Consider the following 8,075-nt stretch of genomic DNA (forward strand, 5'->3'; position numbering starts at 1 on the left):
AGATAACTAGAGACATGATGTCGATGACCTTAATAACACACAAAAATGCCATATAAACTTCAAAAAATGACCTAAAAAATCTACTTACCTTCATAAGTGAGAAGAATTTAATTTAAGAATAATTATTATGATTAGAGATATGGGTGTAAAAATGGATTTTAGAGTAATTAAAAAAATTAACTGTAATAGATAATACTACAATAGTAAAAAAACATTTAAATTTTAAGTTTAATTTACAGAAAAAAAAATATATGAAATTATTAAATATAAAGTAGAAATAATAAAAAATATTATATTGTTATAAGAAAAACCCACAAATATAAAATCTGAGATAAATGTCCAACATTGTACAAACACTGAAAACATGTCATAAAATATGAAAAAATTATGCAAAAATATTAAAAAAATGAAGTTAAAATGGCTATAAACGCAAAATAAAACTAGGATATTCTTAACCAAGAGAGCATGAAACAAATTTTTAGCATTTTATAGGAGCTAAAGAAAAAAATTCAAGAGTCATCAACATCTTACCTCAAATTATTATAACCTATACCTACATAAAAAAAATATATTTACCTATTGTTAAGTATTTACCTAATATTAAAACATACTTTAAATATAATTAATTAGATAGTTTAATATAATAAAAACTAATATAACAATATAATATGTCTCTATATTTTTTTATATTATAGCAGACAATGACTATTAAAATAATTCCAAGCCATTAGTCATTACTTCCTATAAACTAGGTAAGACTTTTTATTCATATAACACATGTACCTACATTATATTTTATATTATAGATCTAAAAAGAAAAAAAACTACCTACTACAACACAGTCAGGCGAAGCTGGAATTAGACTAGGGGACATAGCACCACAAAAGTGCCCTCTGAAAGCTGCATACTATCAATTATCAACAAAAAAAAAGAAATTGATGAGAATAATGAGTTAGTAGGAAACTTGGGAACAATAATTATTACTAAAAAATTACCAAAATAACTTAAAAATTATAGGGATACAGTTTCTAATTTATTATTAGTTGTAAACTTGTAAACAACTATTATGATCAAAGGTTTTTATTTTATATAATATCGTATATTGTTCTTGTATATCTAAAAAAAAGTTGTATACTTGTTAAAAGTTTAATAAAATATGTTGTTATATATTATTATATTTATTTTTAATAAAAAATACATTTTTAAATAATATAAATCTCAAACGTTTTAAAATAAAATAATATTTGAGTTAATTCTATAAAATTATTTTTCCAACTATTTTTCTGGTTTATAATGTTAAGTCTTGTATTTTAATAAGCGTCTAAAACCAAAATATTTGGTGTCAAAACAATTTTAGACAATTAAATTTATAAGAGATGTTACCTACATTATATAGATCTATACCAATAGGTTTAGAACCAACCTACCAATAGTCTATAGTTTATAATGAATAGTCAATCTGTTTTTGGTGCATTTTAATCTTTGAGTTTCCATTAGCTTGTTGATTATTGATGTTCATAATCTTTATTGTTTGTTGTCGCAATCAACGGTTATTTAATAAACTGTAGACAGATACTATTTTAGGCCCGGTTAATCAAAAAAAATGTCCTAAAATTCCATCAACTTATTTGAAATTACAAAAAAAATAAATAATTTTGAAGGGTTTTTCGAGAGTAAACATTTTTTATGCACTAGCACCTATATATATTACGATTTACGATATATGGGTTGTATAAAACATACATTTTTAAAAATGTTAAGTCATTATAAAGTAATTTTTGGTATTTTTGAGGTCATTTATAAGTCATTTTTTTTTTGTGTTAACATTTTTTCGTATGCATTCTTTAAAGATTTTAGATTTTTAGGTCAATATGTCATTAAGTTAAGACCCCTATTGGCTATTTATAACTATAAACGAATCACGAGAATTATTGCACAAAACTTAATGTAAACTAATATTACAATTCAAAACAATATCAATCATCGAAAAAGATTAAAATATATCAATAATTATTATCAACTAAAGAATTTCAAAAATTAATAAAATTTCTTAATTGTTTGATAACGTAACCTAACCAAATATTTATTTTCATGCGATAAAATTTTTATTATTATTTATTTATTATTATTTATTTATTATTTAATATTATTAAATTTTTATTTTTATCGCATGAAAATAAATATTTGGTATTCTTGAATTGTGGTATGACTTTAGTCGAACGAAAAGCATTCGACTGTTTGTCGACTGGTAAAAAGTCGGTGACAAAATTTAGTCGCATGATTTTCACATATGTTATCAAACATTTTAGAAATGTGATATCAATTTTTGAAATCGTAACGAATACGAAATAAAATATAATTTAAAATCCAATATCCATTACTCTTGACTCGCATCCTTGTATTATAGACTTACATTTCTAGTTTCTACAATGGCTAATAATGATGAAATGGCAATGTTGAGTGCTGTTGAAAATATTGAACAACATGAACGAATAATTCACGTAAGACAAAGTCGAAATCCAGAATTTATTACAGACCCATTTACATACACAGATCGACTATTCATCAAAAACTATAGACTAACTAAAGAACTAGTTACTAATTTAGTTGAACTCGTAAGACCTTATATAGTGTCAAAGAGTCGTTCGTCTGCGATTGATTTAAAAACAAAAGTAAGTATCTTCAATAAATCTTCACTGATATTTATTTTTGTGATGTATTTAGATATATTAATTTCACTATTATATAAGATATTGTGCTCCGTGCATGCTCGTGTGTAAGATTATTAGGTGCTTTAACTAGTTTTAAAATTAAATATATTTCAGGCTTAAAGTCCACATCTTGTTTATTTTTTAAGGCTTTGATTTTAATCAATATTTTATTACTTTAATAAAATACTTGTTAGAAAAATTACTAAATTATTTCGCTTTTCTATAAATAAAACTATTATTAAGGTTTTAGTTACATTGAATTTTTTGGCCACGGGATCATACCAGTTACCTATTGGTAACAGTAGATTCACTGCTGTATCCCAACCAACCGTATCTCACTGTATAAGCGAGGTTGTTGCTGCAATAAATCATCCTGAAATATTTCATGATTGGGTTAAGTTTCCCAAAAATATGAATGAGCTCTCCAAAGTCCGCAATGAGTAATTAATGTTTATATTAACTTATGAATAATGAATAATAAATGGAACATAATAACTTTTAAATATTTTTAATAATTAAGGTTTTACAGAGAAACTGGATTTCCGGGCGTTATTGGTGTGATTGACTGTACACATGTGTCAATTGTTCCCCCTTCAAGTAATTTAAATTTGAACGAGAACCAAAATCCTGAACACATTTATGTTAACCGTAAGGGTTACCACTCAATCAATGTGCAATTTTTATTTATTAGGTAAAATAATTTTTCTACTTTTTTAACTTAATCAAATATAAATTAAATGTCTTGTTTCTTGATAAAAAAATGTACGATTAGGAGATTCGGGTTACCCTTTACGTCAGTGGCTGTTAACACCCATATCAAATCCTACCACAAACGCAGAAGAATATTTTAATAAAAGACAAATGTCAACCAGAAGCATTATCGAACGGTGTAATGGACTATTGAAAATGCGATTTAGGTAACATATCTTTTATAATACTTTGTTACACATAGTTTTGACACTAACATTTTTTGTTTTAGATGCTTATTAAAAGATAGGACATTACATTACAAACCTGAGAAATCAACTGCCATTATAAATGCATGCACAGTCTTACATAATATGTGTATTAAAAACAATGTTCCTATGCATGACGTTGATGATATTGAAGAAATTGGTGATTTGGGAATGATGAAAGATCAAGTATTATTAGCTGATAACAATCGAAATACAGATCTAACTCTTGGAAGACAGCAGAGGGAAAAAATTGTTTGATATTTATATAACAGAAATAATGTATTATAAATAATTGTGATATTAAATAGATTAGTATATTTTAATTTAAAATTGTATGCAATTAGTGTTATACGCAAACATTATTTGTTATTAAAAAAAATATAAACCTAGTCTAACCTTTTTTCTTATAAGTATAAAAGTACAATATATAAAAAATAAATAATAAATGTTGATAAAATAATTTATAATCAAACAGAAACATATAACCTTTTTCTTATACAATATATGAAAGTACAATATGTTGATAAAATTATTTATAATCAAACAGAAACATATAACTTTTTTTCTTATAAAATATATAAAAGAACAATATATAACAAATAAAATGATAAATTATAATCAAACAGAAACATATTACCTTTTTCTTATACGATGAATACTTAAGTTCTTGGTAATTTTTCATTTAATGTAGATATTAATGTTCTTAATAACACATTATTTTCTTCCTTTAGTATAATTTTTTTATCATAGTATGCACTTTTCATAGCCAACTTTTGTTTTGCTATGTCTAACTTTCTTTCTGCTATATCGCCCAATCGAATCGCAGCTGCAGTACTGTCATTTAACCTAGTGGTAGTTTTTTTTTTTGAACCTACAATATAAAATTGTATGTAGGTGATGCATAGACATAAGTATGTATAATGATGGATGGATGAAATATTACCTGATTTTGCAGCAATGCTTGATGGTTGTGGACAATCTTCTAGGTAATCAACTGCTATAATATAACAGAGAAAAGCAAATTATTAACCATATTGGTACCTATACCTATGTACATATGTTATCAAGTCAAACAAAGATTAATAGAAAAACTAACTGTATATGTTTTTCACAATTTTTTTGAAACCTATAGTATAATCACTTTATGCAGGCATAGGCGCAATTTCAATTTTTTTTGGGGGGCTACAATTAATTTTGAGAGGGCTTAGCACCCCCACTATTTGCACCTATGTATGCAGGTGATTCATGGTGTGTATGATAAAAATAACTATTACCTATTATAACTATTGTAATAAATATTACCTAATGTAGCAGCAACGATTGATGGTTGTAGATAATTTTCTTGATTATCAACTGCTATAATATAATAGATAAAATCAAATTATTACATATTTTCACAATAAATTTGTTTAATTAATTATGTTTAATATTAGTACCTACTAAAAATGTATACCTAAATATTTATTTAACACATGGTAAATACTTTTGAAGGATAAAAAACGACCAAGAAGTGTTTTTTTTAAAATCAGGTAATTACTTTGTCACACCAACATTATTAAATGAAAAACTAAATTTACCCATTTTTTTCTGTCTCTAATTGGCTTAAAATTTACAATTGCGCCAATAGGCGATAGCCTATGCCTAAAAATTAAATCATATTATTTGTCATTTGTTATAAATGCTATAATGCATATTATAGAATATAAATGTACTAGCTGATCCCGCACACTTTGTTGCCCGTAAAAAATGACAACTCTTAAAAAATATATATTAACGAATAATAGACGATAAGTTTTTTTTACAAAAATAATGATAATAAATAATAAATAAAAGCCCCCCAATTCAGCCACACTAAATTTTAGAGAAGTTTGCGTATTGCTGCCGTTATGAATGTTTGCAATAGCTTCAATTGTCTTTAAACCTGGGTTTTTACTGAGTACTTGTTCAACTTTTTTCAACTCTCAATTTTTATTCCGACCTCCCCAGGGGCTTCTTTCAATTTGTTTACGGTGTTAGAGACAATACCCAGGCTATCAGCTAGAGACAAGTTTTGAGCTTCAAGTTTCGTAATAGAATTGGCAAGGAATGTAGTATTGGAGGATATGTACACTAAATTATTTTTCAATGAGGTACTTTTAATTAAATTTTTAGCATTTTCTACTGAAACAGCATCTATTTCAAGTTTGGAAATCACATCTTCAATGACACTAAAATTGTCACAATAATATGCAGCAGCTTGTAACCAAGTACCCCAGCGAGTTATCACTGGCTTTGGGGGAGATTTATTTGGGGGTAATTTTCTTTAAATACATTTACGCGACTGGGTGCTTTAAGGAAAAATTTTTTTATAGTTGATATCAAAAAATAAACTTTGGAAAATTCTGATCTAATTGTTTCTGCGACACGATGGAAAGCGTGTGCAAGACAGGTCACATGAACTAATTTAGGATAAAATACATTTAAAGCAGTTCCAGATTTCACCATATAGGGTGCTGCGTCTGATATAAATAAGAGTACCTACTCTTTAAGGCAAAATACCATTTGGCCAGAGAATACCCAAAGAATCGTTGACAAAACGAGCAACTCTCGAGTGGTTACATTTGAGGACGAGATGATGAATTGTTGTACTGTTGTTGTCTTTCGCTGTTTATTTGCTATATGAATTGCGGTTCCTATGTTGTGTAACTTGAAAGCCCTGAGTAGTTGATATGGCTTTATCACATGCATCACAGTACAAAATATTCGAATCACTACGAAATGTTTCGTTCGGAAAATCTCGCACGTACCTCATTACGAGGTCTCTTTTTTTAGGAGCAACTTTCGGCATTTTCGATTAAACACAGTGATATAAGGATATAACTATAATATATTAATATAACAAAATAATATTATACAATCAAAAACTAAAAAGACTCAACAAATACGAAAAACACTAGGACACACGGACACCTCTCCAATGACTAAACAATAAATAACGAAATTAAATTTACTTCTATCGAAATGCGTATAGCGATAACTGGGTCGATAATGTGTGGACTATGGACTAAGAGCGCTTTCAGACGAGACACTTGCCTACTTGTGTCTGAAAATAAACGCGTGACTAAGATAACATTGCTATAAATACACTCGTACACACGAGACACAGGCACGGAGTGTGTGTCGCGCCACTGAAGTTGCGTATCCCGTCCCCTCTAGCCGCCGGAAACTGTGTCTGACTCTGAGCTACTGATAATGTATAAACATAAATTAGTACGTTTAGACGAGACACGCGTATTCGAATAACCACAGAGTTGTGCAGTGTAGTTTCAGAAGTACGTTTATAAATTAATTTATTTAATACAATCATAACCAAAATTAAATTATATTCTATTATAAGTATGAGTTTCGTCAGTTTTGATACCGATAAATTAATTGTCAAAATTTAACGTCGCCCTTCATTATGGGATACATCACACTCAGATTATGCAAATAAGATAATCAAACAAGAAAGCTGGAACGATGTTTGTCGAATTTTTAAGGAAGGGTTCGATTCTATGGATGCAAGGGAGAAAGACAACTATGGTAAGTAGTTATATATTTTAATATAGCTGTCGGCTGTCATAATATAAATACAGAAGAACTTCCTATTTCAGATATGTTTTACATTTTTATACTCAGTAAAAAATAATAATAATAATCCTTAATAATAGATTAATATAACTACAATTGTTTATTTATAATTTATATTACCTTATTTTTAGTTTAAATTATAAATCGATATTTTATTCCTATTTATTATTTTTGTACTGTTTATCAGAAATTTAATTTGTATACGGTATATAACCTGGTAATAAATACTGGAGGAATTTCGCTATTAGACACATGCTATAAAATTCTGACAACGCTGATATTAGAAAGGTTTAACCCGTATGTTGAAGAAATAGTTGGGAATTACCAATGCGGGTTTAGGAGAGGAAAATCCACAACAGACCATGTTTTCGCGTTAAGACAGATAATGTCAAAATACTATGAATTTGGAAAGGACCTGCATCTAGTCTTTGTGGATTACAAGCAGGCGTATGATAGCGTAAACAGAGAAGAGATTTGGAAAACATTGGTAATTTTAGGAATACCCAAAAAGTATGTGAACCTAATAAAATCATGTTACGAAAAAACACGATGCAAAGTGTGTTTTTTACAAGGCATCTCAGATCCTTTTGAAGTTAAATCTGGCCTTAAACAAGGGGACGCGTTGTCACCTGCACTGTTCAACTTAGCCCTCGAAAAATAATTAGAGACACAAACGATGACAGAAGATGGAGATAAGCAATGAACAAGTTATGTTAGCCTATGCAGACGACATTGTGCTGATGGGTGAAACCAAAGAGGAAATCATCACTCAACAATATAAACTCATAAATGCAAGTAA

The sequence above is a fragment of the Acyrthosiphon pisum genome, unplaced genomic scaffold (genome assembly GCF_005508785.2).
Source record: "Acyrthosiphon pisum isolate AL4f unplaced genomic scaffold, pea_aphid_22Mar2018_4r6ur Scaffold_6282;HRSCAF=6846, whole genome shotgun sequence".
Lineage (NCBI taxonomy): Eukaryota > Metazoa > Arthropoda > Insecta > Hemiptera > Aphididae > Acyrthosiphon > Acyrthosiphon pisum.